This window comes from Staurois parvus, unplaced genomic scaffold, assembly GCF_062004578.1.
Source record: "Staurois parvus isolate SC_StPar_1 unplaced genomic scaffold, SC_StPar_1.0 ptg000114l, whole genome shotgun sequence".
In the NCBI taxonomy this organism is placed as follows: Eukaryota; Metazoa; Chordata; class Amphibia; order Anura; family Ranidae; genus Staurois; species Staurois parvus.
The window spans coordinates 7,262,978-7,287,002 of record NW_028317910.1 but is presented as its reverse complement, the minus strand read 5'-3'; the positions used below and the strand labels follow the sequence as shown (position 1 = coordinate 7,287,002).

Below are 24,025 nucleotides of genomic sequence, written 5' to 3'. Positions count from 1 at the left end.
CTACTGCCAAGGTGGAGGACAGCCCAACTCATCTGCTCTGCCTGTTACTCTATATCCCTGCTACATACCCAGCTTTCTCCCTCCCTTCTGATTTGCTGCAGTTCCTATCTTGTCATATGGGTGTATAGGCCAGTCGGGCTGCTGAACAATAGAGCACTGACTAAGAGCTTTTACAGCCATGTAAAGGTGGGTCTGGAGAGCTCTGTGGTATGGGGGGGCAGCAACAAGATAAGAGATGTGGCAAGTTCCTTAGTTGTGCATTTACTATTTTTGTTAAAATGTGAATGTATCCTTTAACCACCCCAATGTTTGCAGGGGGGCAATGTGTATAGGGCAATGTTTACACAGGGGGCAATGAGTACCAGTGGGAGGTAGTGGGCAGTTTGTTCTGGGGACTAGGGTGGGAGGATTTGTGCAGAGGATAGCAGTGTGGACAGGGGACAATGTGTTCAGAGGAAAAGGTGGCAGTGTGCAGAGGGTGAGCAGCGTGTAGGGGAAAGGGAGACTCTGTGTATAGTTGGTGAATTTAATTTGGACTAAATCTCAAGTTTCTTCATTGTTCCAAAGCAGAATCTTTGTATTAAGCCACACCCAATATTCATTTTAATTCAACCACACCTGGGAGGACAGTGGGGGTGGGGGCAGCAAAATGCACCTTTGCCTGTGTGAACAAAAATCCTTCCCCTAGCAACCAGTGAACATTTGTGATCTGCTGTAACCTCTACCAACCAATCAGTGAGCAATAATGATGTGCTGTAACCTCTAGCAACCAATCAGCAAGCAATAAGGATGTTCAGTAACCTCTAGAAACCAATCAGTGAGTGTGGACCAGTTCTTTAGGTTTACATTATTAAAGTTTTTTTTTTTTAAATATGTCTATGTGTGTTTGTTTGTTTTTAGGGATGTTGGGGTGGAGAGTAAAAATGAATGGGGAGTGGGGACAAGAAATATTTTGCCCAGGGTCCAATCAATATTAAAGACAGCCCTGGGCTGCAGCAGAGGTTAAGCTGTGTCAGACATTTCTGAACACAGCCAAGAAACTGCACAGACACCAGGATTATGTAAATAATAAACTTTGAGTTGGCATTTCAGTCCAGGAATTAGATGGTGACCCTGAATGATGCCTGAACAAAGATGGTGTCTTCCTTTCTGGAAAGAACAGTAGAGAAAAGCAAACAAAGGTATTGTTAGGTGAGTACTGTAATCCATCAGACTATCACCTACTCTCCTCACCTTTAGGCGCACTCTAATAACCTACCTCTTCAGGGAAGCCTACCCCGCCCCCAGCTAACTACCGATCTCCTCCACTCTTCCTACCACTCCATCCCCCACAGCTATTTCCTCCTGTACCCCTATCCCCTCCCTCCTAGATTGTAAGCTCCAAGGAGCAGGGCCCTTGAACCCCTCGTGTATTGAATTGTATTGTTACTGTACTGTCTCGTGTACTGTCTCCCATTATAATGTAAAGCGCTGAGCAAACTGGCGCTATATAAATCCTGTATAATAATAATAATAATAGTCCCTGTGAGAGGTAACAGACACATTGTGCATTTAACATAGAACAATAAATCTGATGACAGGTCCACTTTAATGATTTCAAGAACTCCTCACGCTAGAGGAGTTTCCCATTTTTCCATGTTGTATCAGTCTTTCTATTCAGTAAATAATGTTCTCTTAATATCCCTCCATTCCTTTACCAAGAATGTTTGGTTGCAGAAGACTTGCGATTGTATAAACTGACATCCCCAGTCTGCAGGGCTGTTTACCATGAGCTGCTTTGTAACTGGCATTCGATCCCCACCAGGGGACAGAATGCTTGTGGATTTGTGCAAGGAACACGAATATTTGTTTACATGAAAGGAGTCTGGGAACAATTACTGAAATCTGACTCACTTTCAGGGAAGGAACCGAAAAACAGCGAGAGTAAACCACGCACTGACGTCAGCCTGCAAAAAGGTGCCCATCTGGAAAAGAGCTCTGCTCAGGATATAGATCAGGATCTACAGCTGCAAGAAAAAGTCAGTGAACCCTGACGTATTTTACTGAATTTCTGGAGTGGTTCCCCAGTTATGATCTGATCTTCATCTAATATTACAATAGTATATAGGGCCACTATAGGGAAACATATTCTACCCTGGCAACTTTAGGAGGTCAATACATGTAATTATAGTACCGTATTTTGTATACAAATTACTTTATTTCTATTTTTTTCCACATTTACATGCAGACCAAGCTGTCCAGCATAAAGCCTTGTTTACATGGGTGGCAAAGGGGAGCTACAAATAGGAGGTTTATCTGAGTCTTTACCAGCCCTGGACTGCCCACCTAAAGTTTAACATGGCAGATGGAAGATTTTGTACACATGCCGCAGCAAATTTACCTCACTATGCGGAGTTTGAAAGGCAGCACCGTCTTAGAACTAAAGAATACTTAGAATTACATACCAAAACACATTCTGCTACTCATTCTGAGTGTGGTGATAAACATGTGAGACTTTTTCCACACCCTAACCAAATAGAGAGGTACAAAATTCAGGAGCAGCTTCAGGCTTCCTAGGAGCATATTTTACACATCTAATTTTCTGAATACCACACTATCACATTTTTAAAGGCCATGGAACACCAGGATAATAGAAACACACAAATGACTACATTTTGTAGCCTAAACACCCCAAGTATTTTTAAGAGGCCTGGTGAGTCTTATGAAGATTTTTGGAAATTTAAATAATTTTAAAACTTATCAATTTAATAAGATATTTCTGACACACATCATGGGCAACCTGAAACACATTCTACTACTCCTCGCAAGTAATTGTAACACTATAGCTCACAGTTACTGAGCAGTAAATGTTTTTAAAATGTCACCTATGGAGATGTTTGGGTTCCATAGTTTTTAGCAATATCATGGGCACACACAGTTTTAGGACTTAGCATGTTTGTTGTCTATTTACTCAACACACCATCTTTTATATTTTACCACGAAATTGAGTATTGTATTGTGTGTATTTGCGCAACTGATTATTAAATGCATATTTACAGGAAAAAAATATGATAAAATGAAATTTTGTGCAAATATCTTGCAACATAAAAATTGCAATTACTACAGTTTTATTTTACAATGCCTCTGTTTTCAGAAAATGTATAATGTTCTGGGGGTTTTAAGTAATTATATAGCCAAAAAAGCAGATTTTTACATGTGTAAAAAAATAGCTTTACAGCCGTAGTGGTTATTGAAGTTCTGCTTAGGGCTCCATTCAGACAATGGAGTAATGTGGCATGTTATGTTTTGTGTCATGCAAGAAACGTGCCAAAGAACCTCAAACGCCCATAAAAAATTGAGTGACCAAAGACCACGCATACTCAGAAATGAAAGAATGCATTACAATATAATGCAATGCATTTCATCATAGCAGGAAGTTGTATGCTGTCTTATGAGAATTGGTACACAGGATGAAAATATCAGATAAATGATTGTTCGTTTTTTTTTCAAGATGCTTGTCTCATATCGAAATTTAATAGATTACTAGAGTTATGAACTCTAGTAACCTATTCAATTTTGATATGAGACAAGCATGTAGAAAAAAAAATGAACAATCACTTATCCGATATTTTCATCCTGCGTACCAGGCTTTATAATGAAAGCTTGAGGATAGCTTAAGGCAGTTGCTGCCATATGGAAATAGAGTCCTATCAGGAGGGCTGGTTGTTCCTTCCAGAGACTACATTCCTTGTGAGGGGGATTCCTTGCCCAAGGGCTGGGAAAGTCGGAACCGCTACAAGAGACTGGGAGACCAAGACAGGGCCTGGGAGACTGAGGAAACTGAAGCAGCTAGCAAGTCCTTTATAATAAAATGGGCTGCCAGGCCCTTAAACTACAAGTTCGGACTGACATGTCTCGCTAAAATGCATCAGCCTGTCTGGTCTAATCACCCTATATCACACACTGTCATACATCCTAACTTTTTTTTGAGATGGGAACAAGGGTCATCTATTAGCAAATGTATGTAGGCATAGGACACACACCCTTGCCACGCCCCCTCAAAGGAGCATTATAAAAAAAAAAAAGGATTCGTTAAACTCACAAGTTCTTTTTTTTTACCAGTACTATTCCTTTATACTGGCTTTTAGCAATTTAGCACTGGGAAACACTTTTTGAAAGATAAATAGTTAATTTTATATGTAACTATATAGATCGGGGGGCATAGTCACAGATGGGGTGCTGTTTCTGCATGAGTGCTGTTTGTGATAGAGTGCTAAGGTGCAATTGAACGCAGCAGATGAATTAAAGCAGGATAACTCAAGCAGCAGGAAGATACAACAACAGCAAGAAACTCTACTGCACGCTGGAAAGACTGCAAGCAAACACCCTGGGAAACATCTCTTACAAGTCTGTGTCCCACTCCGTGTACCTTTTAATATGTCCCCTCTACTCTTCCTTTTCATATTACTATCCTGCGTTCCCAAAATCTCACTTCTTTACCCCTCTGCTCCACCCCAAAACTTGTACATCTCACCCTCACTGCTACCATTTCCCTACTACTGCTCTCATGACCTCCTGCTGATACTTCACTCTCCTGCTGACCCAAACACCAGGACTGGAAGGCATGTGCGCTCGTGTACATCCCACTCCCATGTTACTTTCCTCCCCCTTCTTCTTCTCCTAACCTCTGGGGATATCTCCCCAAACCCTGGTCCTCCACTATTTCACCCTCACACCAGGTATCCTCTTTCTTCCGGGAATAGCCGCAATCCCCTCAATTTAATATCGGTTCCCGTGCTCCCAATAACCACCCTCCCTTTTTCATGTGCGCTCTGGAATGCCCGCTCTGTCTGTAATAAGCTCACCTCTGTCCATGACCTTTTTGTCTCCCGCTCCCTTAACCTACTAGCAATTACAGAAACCTGGCTTCAAGCAGCAGATTCTTCTTCTCCCGCAGCACTTTCCTATGGAGGCCTTCTCTGGACCCACTCATCCAGACTCAGTGGTCGGAAAGGTGGTGGAGTTGGTTTGCTCCTATCCCCACTGAGCACCTTTCAAATCCCTAACCCTCCCTCTCTATCCTTCTCTTCTTTCGAGACTCACTGCTGTTTTCTCCCATTTCTCTGAGGATTGCAGTGATCTATCGGCCTCCTGGACCGGTGTCCCGCTTTCTTGATGATTTCTCCGCCTGGCTACTCTACTTTCTCTCCTCTGAACTACCCACTATCATTCTCGGAGATTTTAACATCCCTATTAATGTCAACAACCCGGCTACATCCCAACTCTTCAACTTAACCTCATATTTTGCATTAGCACAATGTATACAGTCCTCCACTCACTCTGATGGGAATACATTAGACCTTGTTTTCTCCCGTCTTTGCACTCCCTACAACCTCACTAACACCTCCTTTCCTCTCTCTGATCACAATCTCATCACCTTCACAGTGTCCTCGTCTTCAAACACCTATCCCTCAAAACAGCAAACAGTTACCCGCAGAAACCTTCACAACTTGAACCCTGCTCTTTTCCACTCTGCAACTGACCAACTCTATGACAGAATCTCTCCCCTGTCCTGCCCTGACCTGGCCACTACTGTCTACAACAGTTCACTTTCATCCGCATTAGACTCACTTGCTCCTCTAACAACACGAAGCATCAGGCCCCGACCGTTGCAACCTTGGCAGACTGACAACACCAGAAATCTTAAACGACATAGTCGTGCGCTGGAGCGATTGTGGCGTAAAACCAAATCTCAACAAGCATTCACCCTATATAAATCTGCTTTCTTAACATACAATTCCTCCCTTCATGCTGCCAAACAAGTCTACTTTGTCACTCTTATTAATACCTTGTCATCCAGTCCTCGTTGTCTCTTCTCTACTTTTAACTCTCTACTTTCTCCACCTCCACCCAGTACCTCACTCACTGCTCACGAGATTGCAAATCATTTCAAAAACAAGATTGACGCAATTCGTAGGGGCATCGCCACTGCACAGACATCCATCCCACTTAGCATGCCTTATACTAAACCCAACACTTTCCTCTTTTGACCTTGCTACTACCAAAGAGGTCACTAAGGTTTTCTCAGAAGCCCGTCTCACTACCTGCCCCCAGTCCTTGGACCCCTTCTCTTCTCCATCTACACCTCCTCCCTTGGTCACTTGATAAACTCCCATGGCTTTAAGTACCATCTCTATGCTGATGACACACAAATCTATCTTTCTACCTCTCACCTCACCCCTTCAGTCTCCTCTCGCATCACTAACCTACTAAGCGACATATCGGCATGGATGTCACTCCACTTCCTCAAACTCAATCTTTCCAAAACTGAGCTCTTAGTATTCCCCCCAGCCTGTGCCCCCCCTGACTTCTCCATCAAGATCAATAACACAATCATCAGTCCCTCCCCTCATGCCAGGGTACTACGTGTAATCCTAGACTCCCATCTGTCCTTTCAGTCCCAAATCCATTCACTGTCCAAACCTTGTAGACTTCACCTCCATAACATCTCCAAGATACGCCCGTTCCTAACCTCGGAAACCACTAAGCAACTTATTCACTCCCTTGTTATATCTCGCCTTGACTATTGTAACTCCCTCCTCATTGGCCTACCTAATCACAGGCTATCCCCTCTTCAGTCTATCATGAATGCTGCTGCCAGACTCATCCACCTTACTAACCGTTCTGCATCTGCCACCCCTCCACTGGCTTCCCATTGCCCAGCGGATAAAATTCAAAACATTAACAATAACGTATAAAGCCATTTATAACTCTGCCCCAAATTACATCACCGATCTTGTCTCTAAATATCACCCAAACCGTACTCTCCGCTTCTTGCAAGGCCTAGTACTCTCTAGCTCCTTTGTCTCCCCCTCCCATGCTCGTCTCCAGGACTTCTCCAGAGCTTCCCCCATCCTCTGGAACTCTCTACCCCAATTTATCAGACTATCGCCTACTCTGCTCACTTTTAGGCGATCTCTGAAAACCTATCTCTTCAGGGAAGCCTATCCTGCCCTCAGCTAATAATGGAATCTTCTACTCTTCCAACCAGTCCATCCCCCACAGTTACTACCTTTTGTACCACTAGCCCCTTCCTCCTAGATTGTAAGCTCCAAGGAGCAGGGCCCTCCTATCCCTCTTGTATTGAATTGTATTGTTGCTGTATTGTCTCCCGTTATATTGTGAAGCACTGAGCAAAGTGTTGGTGCTATATAAATCCTTTATAATAATAATAATAATTATTAGACCAAAATGAGGGACAATTGAGGAGGAAAGAGGGACAGAAGGCCTTTGAACCAAATCAGGCATAGTCCCTCGAAATCAGGGACAGTTGGGAGGTATGCACTGTTAACACAATTCGTCCACACCCACTGTTCTCCATGGCGTGTATAGCTGGGACAGGCTTGACCAGAGCACCCCCTCCTCCATGCTCCGGCTAATTGGCATGGAGAGTGTACTGAGCACGTCTGGCCATTCACATGTTTTCTAGCAGCTGGAGGTGGATGGGAGGTTGAGCCTGCACAGTGTGTTTTCTTGTGGGCTGTAGGTGGTTGGGGCAATGTGGCTGGAGTGTAGGCATCTCAGAACGCAGTGTGCCAACCGTAGCGGTCAGAGCAGACAGTAAGTCCATTAGAAAGAAGGCCAATTGATCTTGAACGTGCATGCTGTGCCCCACTGCACCTGGGGCAGCTTGCCCTCCTGACAACCCCATCCCTCATCTTGGTTGGGACCCTGTTACAGGAAATGGAAAATAGCCCTGCTGAGTGTCGCAATTTTCAATGTGACATCAGATGCCCTAGCAGATTCAGACCTGTTCCTCAGGTGACACTTTATAGGATTCCCCTTCCCCAGGAAACTACCTGAAAGGTTATGTAGGGAGGTGAGGAAAAAGGTGGAGGAGCTGGACCAGCACAGTCAGCAATTAAACTCCAAAGAGGAGAGGACTATGACATGTAAATAAGGAGGAAGCTGTGCTAGGGAATTAAGGGCCCTTCACATTTAAAGCAAAACTAAACTTTCCTATCCTTTACAGCAGGGGTATTGAATTAACATTCATGGAGGTCCAATCTGCAAAAATTTTCCTCCAGCCAAGGTCCGAATCACCTGTTTGTGCGATGACTGAAATCATTCACATCCTTTGAAATCACAATCTCATTTTTACATCTGTGTCCTCAGTCCCCCTTTACATCACAGTTTTCCCTTGAAAGTGGTGTCCTCTGCCCCACATCACCCCCTCCCCCCCAGCAGTGTCCCCTGCCCCCTTTTCACACCGACCTTCCCCCCAATATAGTGTCCTTTGCCCCCCCTTCATATCACCCTCACAGCAATGTCCTCTGCCCCCACTTTAACCCCCGCAAGTTTCCTCCTTTACCCCCCTTCACATCGCAGTCCCCCATAGCACTGCCTCAATTCACAGTACAGCACCCCTGAGCTTTGTCCCCCATTCACATTGCAACGTCCCCCCCCAACTCTGTCCCCCTTTCACATTACAACCTCCCCCCTTAGCCCTGCCTTTCCCATTCACACTGCAATCCCCCTCAGTTCTGCTACCTCATTAAAATTGCAGCCCCTCTCAGCTCTGCCCCCTATTCCCATTGCAGCCCCCCTAAGCTCCACTCCGTCCATTCACATTGCAGCCCCCCTCAGTTCTGCCCCCCCATTCACATTACAGCACCCCTCAGCTCTGCTCCCACCCACACTGCAGCCCCCTTAAGCTCCACTCCGTCCATTCACATTGCAGCCCACCTCAGCTCTGCTTCTCCCATTCACAGTCCAGTCCCCCTCAGCTTTCCCCCCACCCCCATAGCTGTCTCTCCCCCCCCCATTCACATTACATACTCCCACAGCACTGTGCCCCCATTCACATTGTAGCCCCCTCAGCTCTGCCCATTTTCTCCCCACCTTATTCGGGTACACAGAATGGAGAGCAGGAGGAAGGACACCTCTAGACAGTGGGACACACAACAGCTTTGGATGGAAGGTGGGAACTGGCAGAGTTAACTTTTCAAGCATCCCATCAGGTGATTGGTTGCTAGGACCGCCCTACATCCTAACAACCAATCACCTGCTGAGACACTGGATAAGTTAGCAAGTCATTTAGTGATGCCTGCTTTACAGCCAAGGAAGCTAACATCTTAGCTTCTATTTATTGTGCAGTTGCCATGGTGCTGCACATGTGCTTAGTTATAACACCAGCCATTTAATGATTTGACAGGTCAGTTGCGAGCACAAGAAATTGTAACAGTTTCAAAGCATGCCTTGAATATAAGAAAAGTTAAATCGATAGGTTTAGTTCCGCTTTAAGAATTCCACAGCGGTGCAGTTACTGAAAATGTGTTAATGTGCATTGCGTTAAGGCATCCCTTTCATTATGAATAGGTTCCCAATGTACCACAAAGGATGAAAATACATGCACAACTATTTATCAGTAACACAATGCACCACAATGTACAGTATGGTATATGCATTCTTTTGCACTGTGGTGCATTGCGCTCAACTGTACAGTGCGTTTGGATGCTATTTACAATGAATTGCTACCACGCTTAGAGCATGTGCAATGCCACACACTATGGTTACATTCCCATCTGGAGAACAGGCACGTTAAACCATGTATAATGAACACCCGCACATCAGATTGGTAACAGAAATCACCCAAATGGCCCTAATAAAAAATGTACATACCTTGGAATGTTTGGCTTTGGTACAGACACACAAGGTGACACACACACAGGTTAATTTCCAACATCTGTGGCTTTTTAAATTGCAATTAGTGTCAGTGTATAAACAGTCAATGAGTTTGTTAGCTCTCACGTGGATGCGGGCTAGATATTGAGCCATGAGAATCAGAAAAGAACTGTCGAAAGACCTGTATAACAAAGTAATGGAACTTTCTAAAGATGGAAAAGATATCTAAAACCTTGAATATGCCAGTCAGTACTGTTCAATCACTTATTAAGAAGTGGAACATTCAAGGATCTCTTGATACCAAGCTAAGGTCAGGTAGACCAAAAAAGATTGCAGCCACAACTGCCAGAAGAATTGTTTGGGATACAAAAAAAAAAAAACACATAGTTAACCTTGGGAGAAATACAGGCTGCTCTGGAAAAGGCGGTGTGGTTTTTTTTAAGGAGCACAATACGATGATACTTGAACAAAAATGAGCTGCATGGTCAAGTTGCCAGAAAGAAACCTTTACTGTGTCAACACCACAATAAAGCCCAGTGAAGCGTGTCAAGGTGTTGTCAGGCATATTGTAACCTGGCTTTTTTGTGGAATTCTTTTTTTGGCTTTGTGCTTTTTTAAGCACACTTTTTGCATTGTATACCCCTGATGAAGCCTTGTTTTAAGGCAAAACATGTTGGGTTAAGGGATTTTTGATTCTTTTCTTTATTTTTCATTATGGGAACTTATTTACTGGGGCAATGTGGGTTCAGTTGCAGGTGGAAAAGGGAGATTTTTGTGGACTAGTGAAGATAGTAGATTGACAGAAGTGCATTCCTTTCCCAGGCTGGAAGGGTAATGTGATATATTTAATTTTGATGGACAGTTGAGCCTTTTAGTAGTCACAGTAACCCTCTGCATCAATCCATGCCTTTGGGTTGTAGTATGTGGCCAGGATACTGCCCCTACCCTATACACATCTCCACTCAGACAGAAAAAATGGCAGCTTAAGACATACTTGCTGTCTGAGCTATATCTCCCTATAATGAAGGCAGTTGTATATCTGTTCCATCATTGTATTTTTGCACTATTTCCGCATTGCCTTATAATGTTATACACTTGGCATCCTTGACTGCCTTTCATTTTCTACATTTTGGGTTTTACATTTTACATTTTGGGTTTGCAGTTTTAGATGAAAGTGGGTTTGGTGCATGGGTATAGCGCACCTCTGCTGTTGTTTCTCTGTATAGCTGTGGGACAGGAAGTGAAGGGAAATCTCTGCAATGGCACACAGATAGCGAAAAACAAATTGACAGGGGTTATAAGCCTCCACTGCTCTATCCAAAATGAAAAAAAAAAGAAGTTCTGCCTATAGTTCTACTTTAAAGCTGAAGTTTATTCTGTTCATATTTTTCTATGTGATGTGCTGCAGTTTCTAATACATACTGTGAAAAGCTCACAGTGTGCTGTGAATTAGAATAGACAAATTCAGTACAGGAGAGGAGCCCATACAACTGAGCAAGACTGAGGGGGAAGACTGGAATTCGGCTTTAATGTCCACCTAGGACTAATTTTCCTGCTTGGAGAAATCTCCCTATTCTGTAGAGCTGACTTTCATTCCTAAAGAATTTTAGAAAAGGATCCGAAACAATTGTTTCCTTAAAGTTCACCCAAAGTCGCCTGAGAAAGTTCTGCAGGCTGACAGAAGCGTATTGTGGTCAATGTCTTTCATCTGTAAATAGAGCATTTTCATCCTTTGATGCCACACCAGGGTCTTGTCTGCAGGGCCGAGCCGTGATTCAAGCCTCCTCCGGCATTATCACATATAATAAAAATATCCGATATTTCTCTTCTGTGACAGTTGTACAAGCTTCCATATTTCTGCCATTTACTTTAGGCTGGTTAAGATAACTCAGTTGTTAGAGTGTACATAAATCCAAGAGCAGAATGTAATATAATGCAGCTTCCCAGCACTGTGTGATGGCTGCACCAGTATTCTTTTTTTCAGGATTTTCTTCCTTTATTTTTACCTGATAACACTGCAAATAATATGCCTCCTACCCTGGGATGGCAATACTCACTAATCATACTGTATCTATGGAGGAGCAGTGTTGTCCGCCTAGGGCAGGACTACAGAACACCTTCACCTCTCTCCATATCCCTAACATGGGGAGGTGTTTTGTAGTCCACAGAGATAGCTAGGAACAATGTAACTGACACGAGTTTTGCACCGGTAAAGAGTACAGGAAGTTATGAGCCCACAGGATTTCTAGCAGGATCAACAGATATTTTTTGCACTTATCAAACAACTATAACAAACCAGTTGTAAGGTTATACTTAACAGACGAAAAGGGAACAAATAAGGTAAATTCCCTGTTCAGGATTACATACACTTTAAAGAATTATGTTCAACAATTAGATTAGATACTGCTGACATACTTGCCAACTGTCCTGGATTTGCTGGGTTAGTTTTGCCTTTGCATTAAAGCGGTGTTCCACCCAAAAGTGGAACCCCCGCTTATCTGCCTCCCCCCCCGCTTTGAAACCTTTTGGGGGGAGAAGGTACCTAGGTTTGACAGGTACCCTTTCCCACTTTGACTCAGTTCACCTCAGGGAACTGAGTCAGACGTTTGGACCCCTTGCAGCCTTCTGGGATACTTCACAGGTCCCAAAGAAGTGTGGCCCCATTCACAAACTGCAGTGTGCTTCGCACATGTGCAGTAGGGGACCGGCTTCACCGCTGGTTTCCCGTAGTCAAGGTGGCAGCTCAGCACACCTCTGTACCTCCAACACATCAATGTGCTCCCCCAGTACATCTTTTGAAGAATCAGCTTGGGGTTAGGACACCACTGGATCCCTGGACAGGGATTGGAGGTAGAGAGGTGTGCTTGGATGTACAAAAGTGTGCCAGGGGTACAGAACTGTGCTGAGGGGTACAGAGGTGTGCTAGTGGATACAGAGATGTGTTGGGGAAACAGAGGTGTGCTGTGGGTTACAAAGAAGTGATGGAGGTATAGAAATGTGCTGGTAGGTACAGAGGTGTTCTTAAGGGGTACAAAGGTTGCTGGTGGGTATATATTTTTGGTGTATAGAGGTGTGCTGGGGGTAAAGAGATATGTGGGGGTACAGAGGTGTGCTGAGGAATATAGAGGCATGATTGGTTGTACAAAGGTGTGTTGGGTGTAAAGAATTGTGTTGGGAGGTACCAAGGCACTGATGTGTGCTGATGGGTACAGAGATGTGTTAGTAAGTACAGAGGTTGCTGGTAGATCCAGAAGTCTCCTGTTGGGTATAGAGATATACTGGTGGGTACAGAGATATGTTGGGAGGTACAGATGTTGCTGGTGGGTCTAGAGGTAAGCTGGGTGATCCATAAGTTTGTTGGGGGTACAGAGGTGTGCTGGGGGTATAGAAAGGTGCTGGTGGGTACAGAGGTTTCTAGGAGGACAGAGACATTTTGGTGGGGGGAAACAGATATGTGTTCTAGTGGGTAAAGAGCTGTGCTGGTGGATACAGAGGTGTGCTGGAGGGTACAGAGGTATGATGGTGGTACAAAGGTAAGCCGGGGGCACAGAGATGTGCTAGTGAGAACATAGGTGTTATGGTTCATACAGAGATGTGCTGATGGGTACAGAGATATTCTTGAGAGTACAGAGGATGCTGGTAGATCAAGAAGTTAGGTGGGGGGGGGGGGCAGAGGTATACTAGAAGGTAAAGAGGTTGCTGGTAGCCCCAGGGGTGTGCTGGTGGAACCAGAAGTAGGTAGGGGATACAGAGGTGTGCTGGGGTACACAAATGTGCTGGTGGGTACAAAGGTATGCTGGAAGGTCCAGAGGTCAAGCGGAGTGCTGGTGGATCCTGAAGTTTGCTGGGAGGTACAGAGATGTGCTAGGGGCACAGAGGTGTGTTGGGGGGGGGGGTACAGAAATGTGCTGGTGGATGCGGAGGATGCTGGCAATACAGAGATGTTTACTGGTGGAGGCAGCGGTATGCTGGTAGGTACAGAGATGTGCTGGTGGTACAAAGGTGTGCTCGGGGGTACAGAGTTGTGCTGGTGAATACCGATGTTCCTGGTAGGTAACTAGGTGTGCTGGTGGTACAAAGTTGCACTGGGGTGTACAAAGATGTGCTGGTGGGTACAGATGTTCCTGATGGGTACAGAGGTGTACTGGTGGATACAGAGGCCTCTACGATTAGGCCCTACATGGATGAAACATGTTAGATAGGCTTTCCCAATGGGTGGGGAGAAAGCTGAAGACATTTCATAAACATTTGTTTTGTGATTCACTATATCGGTGTGTGGTCCTGGGAAACATTTATGATTTCCAGGTATTTATGACCTCTCACAGAGACCCCATCGCTCCCCCTGACAATCCCTTCACTTGCTTTTCTCTCCAGAAGGACAGCATTAACTTTGTTCAGGCATCATCCAGGGTCACCACTTATTTCCTGGCTTGTGATGCCGCCTCAGGGATGACACAATCAAGTAAATCTTGGTGACTGTTTCATGTCAGAAATTTACTACAACCTCTCCATTTAGGACTTCCTCATTAGAAAAAATTAAGACCCTTGACTGCAAAACAGGGCTATGTTGTATGGCAGAGCTATATAATTCTTAGAACAGGATGGATAGAAAAACAAATCCATTTGCAGATAAAACAGCTGCCTTATATGTACTGTTTTTCATCTTTGTGATTAGCGGTTTACCTGGTGTTCAGCTTTAAACACACACAGCCATCTCACTCCTGTGTACAGTCTATATAGTTGAGGGAGCGAGTATACTTTTGCTTGTCTCAATAATATATACAGATGTGCTGAGATAGCATCAAGCAGTCCAGTGCTGTGTCTTGTGCAGTACACACAAGCTCGCTTCTCTGAAGACAAATATTACGTGTAGATTTTGCTCAGTAGTCTGTGTGGCCCCTGCAGACAAGAGCTGGATATGGGGTCATTTCAGGACATGGTAACAAGGTGTCAGACGCCCTGCCCCCCTCCACAAGCGCTCACTGCAGTGACAAGTCAGTTCTCCCCACCACACTAACGTCCCAGTCCAACTGGCATACTTTGTATGTCGGACAAAGACAGGGGGCCACTGGGAGAATTACCTGAGAATAATCACACAAAATCAATTTAATACCAGAAGTTCAAATAAGGCTTCTAAATTAATAGGACGCTATTATCCAAAAACTGAAGATATATGATACGAAATAAATGACAGTGAAGGAAATGCGTATTTGATCCCCTGCTGATTTTGAATGTTTGCTCACTTACAAAGAATTGATCGGTCTAAAAATCGAATGGTAGGTGTATTGTAACACTGAGAGACAGAATAGCAACAAAAAAATTCAAAAGAAATGCATGTATAACAAATTATGCACTGATTTGCATGTTCATGAGGGAAATAAGTATTTGATCCCCTTCACAAAACATGACTTAGTACTTAGTGGCAAATCCCTTGTTGGCAATCACAGAGGTCAGACGTTTCCTGTAGTTGGCCACCAGGTTTGCACACATCTCAGGAGGGATTTTGGCCCACTTCTCTTGGCAGATCCTCTCCAAATCATTAAGGTTTGGTGGCTGACGTTTGGCAACTCGAACTTTCAGCTCCCTCCACAGATTTTCAATCGGATTAAGATCTGGAGACTGGCTAGGCCACTCCAGGATTTTAATGCACTTCTTCTTGAGCCACTCCTTTGTTGCCTTGGCCATGTGTTTTGGGTCATTGTCATGCTGGAACAGCCATCCACGACCCATTTTCAATGCCCTGGCTGAGGGAAGGTGGTTCTCACCTAAGATTTGATGGTACATTGCCCCGTCCATCGTCCCTTTGATGTGGTGCAGTTGTCCTGTCCCCTTGGCAGAAAAAAACCCCCAAAGCAGAATGTTTCCACCACCATGTTTGATAGTTGGGAAGGTGTTCTTGGGGTCATAGGCAGCATTCCTCCTCCTCCAAATACGGCGAATTGAGTTGATGCCAAAGAGCTCGATTTTGGTCTCATCTGACTACAACACTTTCAACCAGTCCTCCTCTGCATCATTCAGATGTTCAGTGGCAAACTTCAGATGGGCCTGGACATGTGCTTTCTTGAGAAGTGGGACCTTGCGGGCTCTGCAGGATTTTGATCCTTGTCAGCGTAGTGTGTTACCAATTGTTTTCTTGGTGACTGTGGTCCCAGCTGCCTGGAGGTCATTGACAAAATCCTCACATGTAATTCTGGGATGATTTGTCACTGTTCTCATGATCATTGACACTCCACGAGGTGAGATCTTGCATGGTGCACCAGACCTAGGGAGACTGACAGTTGATTTGCGTTTCTTCCATTTGCGAATGATTGCACCAACTGTTGTGACAAGCTGCTTGGTAATAGTTTGGTAGCCCAGTCCAGCCTTGTGTAGATCTACAATCTTGTCCCTGATATCCTTGGACAGCTCTTTGGTCTTTGCCATGGTGGAGAGTTTGGAATCTGATTGTTTGATTGCTCCTGTGGACAGGTATCTTTTATACAGGTAACAAAATGAGATTAGCAGCACTCCCTTTAAGAGACTGCTTCTAATCTCAGCTTGTTACCTGTATGAAAGACACCTGGTAGCCAGAAATCCTGCTAAATGATAGGGGAGCCAAGACTTATTTCCCTCATGAACATGCAAATCAGTGCATAATTTGTTAGACATGCATTTCTTTTGAATGTTTTGTTGCTATTCTGTCTCTCAGTGTTACAATACACCTACCATTTGATTTTTAGACTGATGATTTATTTGTGAGTGGGCAAACCTTTAATCAGCAGGGGATCAAATAGTTATTTCCTTCACTGTATTTGGATTGCTCAGATGAAACTCATTAACCACTTCCAGTCTGGGCCGATTTTGACATTCCTCTCCTTCATGAAAAAAACGTAATTGTTTGGCTAGAAAACTACTTAGAAACCTCAAACATTATATATTTTTAAGCAGGGGCCCTAGAGAATAAAATGGTGCATGTTGCATATTTTTATGTCACACAATATTTGCGCAGTGGTTTTTTCAAACGCAAATATTTTGGAAAATATACACTTTAATGAATTTTAATGTACAAAAACACAATATAATACTTAATATACCTAATACCTAATTGTTTAGAAAAATATAAAAGAATATAAATGATGATGTTACACCAAAGAAATAGATACCAGACAGGCTCCGCAAACTACAGTACCTAAATATCTTCATAGGCAACACTTTTAAAGCATTTACAAGTTGCCAGTTTAGAGTTACAGAGGAGGTCCATTGCAAAAATTACTTCCTTCACTCAAACATTACCTCACATTTGTGGTGAGATTGCCATTTACATATGTATACTGGACGTGCGAGTTTGCATTTGCACGTGAGCACAGGGGCTTTTTTCTTTTCTTATCAGATGCTTGTTCTAGCTGGTAAAGACTTGTTTACATGAGACCAAAACTGGTCCTCATCGCTTCTGGTTTCTGACATCACACAATGGAAGGAAGAACATTAGTTCCTCTCACTGGGGTTGATTTACTAAAGCTGGAGAGTGCAAAATCTGGTGCAGCTTTGTAAAGAAGCCAATTAGCTTCCAGGTTCTATTGTCAATGCTTAATTGAACAATCTGAAAGAATAAGTTCACCTTTTGACCAAAAGTAATAAATGCACATTTTTTTGTAGGTAAAAAATGTGCATTTATTATTTTTGGTTGCAGGAGCCTGGAAAGTAGGTCGCTGATGCCATGCAGGTCTCCTGCAAGCAGACATACTGACAGGAAGATTCAATGTACTACCATGGAGCTCCACAGCACTGTGGTAGTTCATTGAGAACTACAAGCCAACAGCCGCTAAGGCTGTCGAGACTTGTAGTTAATTCATTCAAAGAACACTGTGATAGACTGACGCAGCCATGTGGGCAAAGCCCAGCATGGCTGCGTGGTTTTTCAAAAGTGACAGCTAGTACTGGAACTTCGCCACATACTTCTGTCACCGGGAGGGGGCGGCAGTGGGCAGGGGCTGCAGCATTGGGAACGTTACATGTTCCACCCTAAAAATGGGTGAACTTATTCTTGAAGTTAGAAGCCAATTGTATAACATGCACAGCTGCACCAGATTTTGCACTCTCCAGTTTTTGTAAATCAACCCCAATATGTCTCAATCGCACAGGAAAGGCTGGTAAAGGCTGCGAGGGGAGAGGGTTGGGACCCTCTTCTGCCACCTGTAAAAGTAATCTATCAGCTTCTTTGCCGCTAGGATTACTTTCACATTGAAGACAATGTTAAAGCTGAACTCCAGCCTTCCCTTCACTCTTGCACGTACAGGCTCCTCTCCTGAAAGAAAATTGCTTACTCTGATTTCACTGCACACTGTGACCTTTTCACAATGTGCATTAGAAACTGCAGCAGGTCAGACAGAGCCCACCTCATTCCCTAGGATGGTCGGCGTACAGATGGAGTCTGTCTAGAAAAGTCCACTGGTCCAGACTGACATCCACCCATCAAGGCAACCAGCACTTGAGTATTACGACAACAAAATAAAGAAGTGTGCCATAAAGACTGAGCATCGCATGTGGCTCTATCATATTCAGGTGTTTCTTGTTAGATTGCCTACGGATGGCCTTTGAACAAAATACAACATAAACACAGAGGCTGCCTTTGCTGGCCTGCTTCTGAAAATGCTAACGTCCTGGCTGTGTTTGGTTTCAGTATTTTTCATGTCACTAACCTGGAACAAGCATGCAGCCAGGAAAGTTATTCCTCTTTTAAAGGTTTTGTTTAAAGCTGAAGTCCAGGCAGATGTAAAAGACAAATGAATGCAACTTTGTAATCATTAAGGGTCCGTTTACATTTTTGCAATGCTTTAAAATACATGTGCTTTGCGTTAAGGCAGCCAACTGCAATGAAAGTGTGACGTAAGCTTTTTTTTCGAATGTGCTGCAACACAAAATGAATGACACCAAAATGCATCAACACATGTAATTTTTGTTGCAGTAACACACACATTACTGTAATGGAGCCCTACATTAATAAATATTTTTTTTGCATGCAGTAAGTGTAAGTACCAGAATGTGACTTGGTATCAGCTTCTCGCTGTCCCTGTGCAGCAGAGCTCAGAGAAGAGAGAAGTAGCACAAGGAGCCACTCAGTTGTGTTGTAATGCATTGAGCATGCTGAGAGCAGAGATGAGGTCATGAGTCTGATGATTTTTGTTTCACTGTCCAGTCACAGTGTGGGGAGAAAACCTACAGTGCCTTGAAAAAATATTCATACCCCTTGAAAGTTTCCACATTTTCTCATGTTACAACCAAAAACGTAAATGGATTTTATTGGGATTTAATGTGATAGACCAAGACAAAGTGGCACATAATTGTGAATTGGAAGGAAAATGATAAATGGTTTTCACAATTTTTTACAAATAAATATCTGAAAAGTGTGGCGTGCATTTGTATTCAGCCCCCTTACTCTGATACCGTAACTAAAATCTGGTGGAACAAATTGCCTTCAGCAGTCACCTAATTAGTAAATAGAGTCCACATGTATGAAATTTAATCTAGCTATAAATACAGCTGTTCTGTGAAGCCCTCAGAGGTTTGTTAGAGAACAATAGTGAACAAACAGCATCATGAAGGCCAAGGAATACAACAGACAGGTCAGGGATAAAGTTGTGAAGAAGTTTAAAGCAGGTTTAGGTTATAAAAAAAATATCCCAAGCTCTAAACATCTCACACAGAACTGTTCCATCCATCATCCAGAAATGGAAAGAGTATGCCACAACTGCAAACCTACCAAGACATGCTGTACACCTAAACTGACAGGCCGGGCAAGGAGAGCATTAATCAGAGAAGCAGCCAAGAGGCCCATGGAAACTCTGGAGGAGCTGCAGAGATCCACAGCTCAGGTGAGAGAATCTGTCCACAGGACAACTATTAGTCGTGCACTCCACAAATCTGACCTTTATGGAAGAGTGGAAAGAAGAAAGCCATTGTTGAAAGAAAGCCATAAGAAGTACCTTTTGCAGTTTGCGAGAAGCCATGAGGGGGACACAGCAAACATTTGGAAGAAGCTGCCCTGGTCAGATAAGACCAAAATTGAACTTTTTGGCCTAAAAGCAAAATGCTGTGTGTGGCGAAAAACTAACACTGCACATCACCCTGAACACACCATCCCCACCGTGAAACATGGTGGTGGCAGCATCATGCTGTGGAGATACTTTGCTTCATCAAGGACAGGGAAGCTTGTCAGAATTGATGGGGATATGGATGGAACCAAATACAGGGCAATCTTAGAAGAAAACCTGTTAGAGTGTGCAAAAGACTTGAGACTGGGATGGAGGTTCACCTTCCAGCAGGTCAATGACCCTAAACATACAGCCAGAGCTACATTGGAATGGTTTAGATCAAAGCATATTCATGTGTGAGAATGGTCCAGTCAAAGTCCAGACCTAAATCCAATTGAGAATCTGTGGCAAAACTTGAAAATTGCTGTTCACAGACGCTCTCCATCCAATCTGACAGAGCTTGAGCTATTTTGCAAAGGAGAATGGGCAAAAAGTTCACTCTCTAGATGTGCAAAACTGGTAGAGACATCCCCAAAAAGACTTGCAGCTGTTATTACAGCAAAAGGTGGTTCTACAAAGTATTGACTCAGGGGGGCTGAATACAAATGCATGCCACACTTTTCAAATATTTATTTATAAAAAAAATTTCCTTTCACTTCATAATTATGTGCCACTTTGTGTTGGTCTATCACATAAAATCCCAATAAAATACATTTATGTTTTTGATTGTAACATGACAAAATGTGGAAAATTTCAAAGGGTATGAATACTTTTTCAAGGCACTGTATAACTGAAAGTAATACTGCACCTGAGAAAGATCAGGTCTCCATCCCTGCCAGACAGGGCTGTGTTGTGTTGCAGAACTGTGCAAATCTGAGGCCTGGATAGACAGAAATACAAATCCGTTGACAGGTAAAACAGCTTTCATATATGTATTTCATCTGTGTATTGGGAGGTTTGCCTGGAGTTCAGCTTTAACATTTCAGATCATTCAGCAGTGGCCAGTTTATTTTTATACCTATTTAAACTGCACGTCAAATATTCCCCACTCGACCCGCAGCGACGTGACTGACTGCATTGCTGTACATACTAACGATATAGGACAACTTTTAAGTCAAATACATTCCCTTTCTGACTGGTGCAGATGAGAAATCTCCAAGCAGTGTATGATATGAGTTTTCCACTATCAGTGATTCGGCTGCAGCAGACAAATGGAGCGGACCCCGCTCCCGGCATTGCGCGGTTTCTGCCGATCGTTACTCACTGCTGGAGAGATGGCGTAATCGCTGCGGAAAGCTTCAGCCGCGGCTCATGATGGAAGATGCATTTGTGTCTCCTGAGCGCACAATAAAATATTTCCTACTGGAAGAAGACTGCATAATTAATGAGAACAATAAAGGGTTCTTACATAGATGATATTTGCCGACATTAATCTTGTATGTATAGGTTTATTTATATACAGGAGCCTCATATGTCATAATAGGAAAGGAGGGAGGAGCCGGATATTAAAGAACGGGCTAATTAGAAAACCACAAATCAGTCAGTGAGCTGCTAGTGGCCAGCATTAAAGTGTTACTAAACCCACAACAGTAAAATCAGTCTGTATATGCAGAAAAGCATGTTTGGTATACTAACTGTGGTACGTAAGGGGTTAATCCACCACATTGTGTAAAAAGGATGTTCTCTCCTGTCTTCTCTGATCCTCCCCTTCTTCCAGTGTCTCCTAAATATCCCCTGATAGAACACAGGCTTGGGAGCAAGTTTCACATGCTCAGTTTGGTGTGTATTGCTAGAAAGTTTTTTTTTCTTGGGAGAGTGCATGTGATCAGCACAGGGCCAATCAGCATGCTCCAGACAGAGGTCAGGGATCCTCTTGCAGGAGAATAAAAACTCCTCTTATAAACTGTAACCAGTGCTCTGTTGGACACATAGAAGTCACAAGACTGCTCTAACTGCTAATGATAAAAGGAATTTAGCAGTTTATATTTACTAAAATAATTGCACTTCCATGTGCTCTGTGTACTGTGGGAGACCAGATATAGTGAATGCAGGCTCCTGGGTTTAGTAACACTTTAAACACTGAAACTTTCACCTAAAGTGGAGCAACATTTAGCAGGATTTTCAGAGTTCTTCTGTGACCTTGGATCATATTTGCTATGCATCTCTCTGAGATCTACAGAATCCTCATGAATATTTCACAGACATCTGATTCAGGGATATTTGGGTAGCAGAACTGTATAATATAAACTTCAACATGAAAACTAGTGGTGTTCAGCAGGTAGACCATGTCATCAGAATGAATGCAAAATACAATATACTACCATACAATGCTTTTACGTATGAAGCGCAGCTAAGATACTGACCAGAGCTTGATCCCCTAAGAAATGCTATGTTTGTACCTACACACTCCAAAACATCATGATTACACAGAGCACAGGAAGACCACAATGCATCATGGGAGCAGAGACTGTGTCCTGATAAGGATCTGCTCAGCTACTACATGTATGCTGCACACAGTTCTTATTGTGGTTCTAACATCAGATATTTTTCCATGTTAAATTCAGCATGCCTAGTAATGTGTGACACTGACTGACAAAGCCTTCATCTGCTTTTCTCTACAGAAGGATGGCACTGCCTTTGTACAAGCATCATCCAGGATCACCATCTACTTCTTGGCCTAAAATGCTGGACCAGAGATGACACAATCCTGGTTCCTGTGCAGTTCTTGGGTATGTTCAGATGTCTCTCATCTTGCGACTTACTACAAAGTTACAATGTTGTACTCTAATCATAGGGGGAGGGGAGACGGGAAATTCTTCCACCTTGCTGCAGCACACTGATGACAGTAGGTCAGCCTAGAAAAAGTTACTGACTGCAGGTCTGAAATGGCTTTTTAATGGAAGCTGGAGATTTTCTGATAAATGATACTGTTGCTGTATATCATGATATGCCAGGACTGTATGATTATCAAGTTTCTAAAATGTCAACTTTAATTGTAGTTGTTCTACATGTGCCCATCTGTTAAGGTGTATACAGACCTCTGAGGACTGATGGACATGCATGTACAACCTGACTGCATTTGGGCTCAGCTATCCACTAGCCTAGCCAAATGTCTGTGCTTATGTCAACAGAGGCGTTAAAGGGGGGGGGGGCTCTCACAGACAGCGGTGGCGCCATGCAAAAGGCTTCTTTAAAAGGACACAGTCTGGAAACGTAATGTCTTCAATGTCTTTATTTTCCAGAGATCCAAAAAGACAGAGAGCCGGACCAGTTCTGCAGATAGAGATTTGGCAATCTGGCACATCCCAGGAGGAGAACTTGTACACACAGCTCCCAGCCCATCATTTAATAAACCATAAGAGATGCAATATTTAAATGTTTACAGTTCTCTATATAAGCAGATCGATCAAAAAAAAAATGCTACTTAGGCTGATGTCACAGGGGCGATCTGGATGCTGGTGACAAATCACCAACATAAGAATCGCTGAGACTGCTTGCTGGCCTCAACAGAGTCACTCCAGATTGTATGGTGTTTGGGGGCCAGCAAGGAAGTGATTCCGCAGAGGTAAGTGGAAGACTGTTCCTAGTGTCTCTAGTGACAGAGTCACTCATGTGACCTCAGCTTTAGAAACCAAAAATAAATATCACAAACACTGCCTGTAAACCTGTTACAAATTACTTAGACTGCCAAATTAGAGCTGCACATTGGCTCTGCTTTTTTTTTTGTTTTTTTTGTTTTAGGGTAGGGAAGGGTTAAAAGGTTAAAACCCCAATCAGGTTAATTTATACTGCCTGTGTCCGACTTGGGAAGGGGGGGGGGATTTCCCTTTAATTTCTGTTCGGGATATGCAACAATATATGAGGGGTAATCTCTTCAAGTGAAAATATTTTTTCTCCAGTATCCTCCATATTTACTATCAAAAGCATCAAAAAGGTACAGAGTGAACTTTTCTACTACTAACCATAGCTAAAATACAGTATCTCCCAGGAGTACGCCCCTCACACTTTTGTAAATATTTTATTCTATCTTTTCATGTGATAACACTGAAGAAATGACACTTTGCTACAATGTGACGTAGTGAGTGTACAGCTTGTATAACATGTAAATTTGCTGTCCCTTCAAAATAACTCAACACACAGCCATTAATGTCTAAACCGCTTGCAACAAAAGTGAGCACACCCCTAAGTGAAAATGTTCAAATTGGGCTCAATTAGCCATTTTCCCTCCCCGGTGTCATGTGACTCATTAGTGTTACAAGGTCTCAGGTGTGAACGGGAAGTATGTGTGTTAAATTTGGTGTTATCACTCTCACTCTCTCTTACTGGTCACTGGAAGTTCAGCATGGCACCTC

The 24,025-nt window shown here is 43.3% G+C and overlaps 1 protein-coding gene and 1 long non-coding RNA gene across 7 annotated transcripts in view; one reads left to right on the top strand and one right to left on the bottom strand.

The window, feature by feature from the left end:
• Positions 1-24,025, bottom strand: part of CACNA1C (calcium voltage-gated channel subunit alpha1 C) — a 481,720-nt gene that overhangs the window by 373,658 nt on the left and 84,037 nt on the right. The window lies entirely within an intron of this gene.
• LOC149467418 (uncharacterized) lies at positions 1,886-23,049 on the top strand. Its single transcript, XR_016311944.1, has 3 exons — positions 1,886-2,018; positions 22,295-22,402; positions 22,916-23,049. It is a non-coding gene; the product is annotated as an uncharacterized LOC149467418 (long non-coding RNA).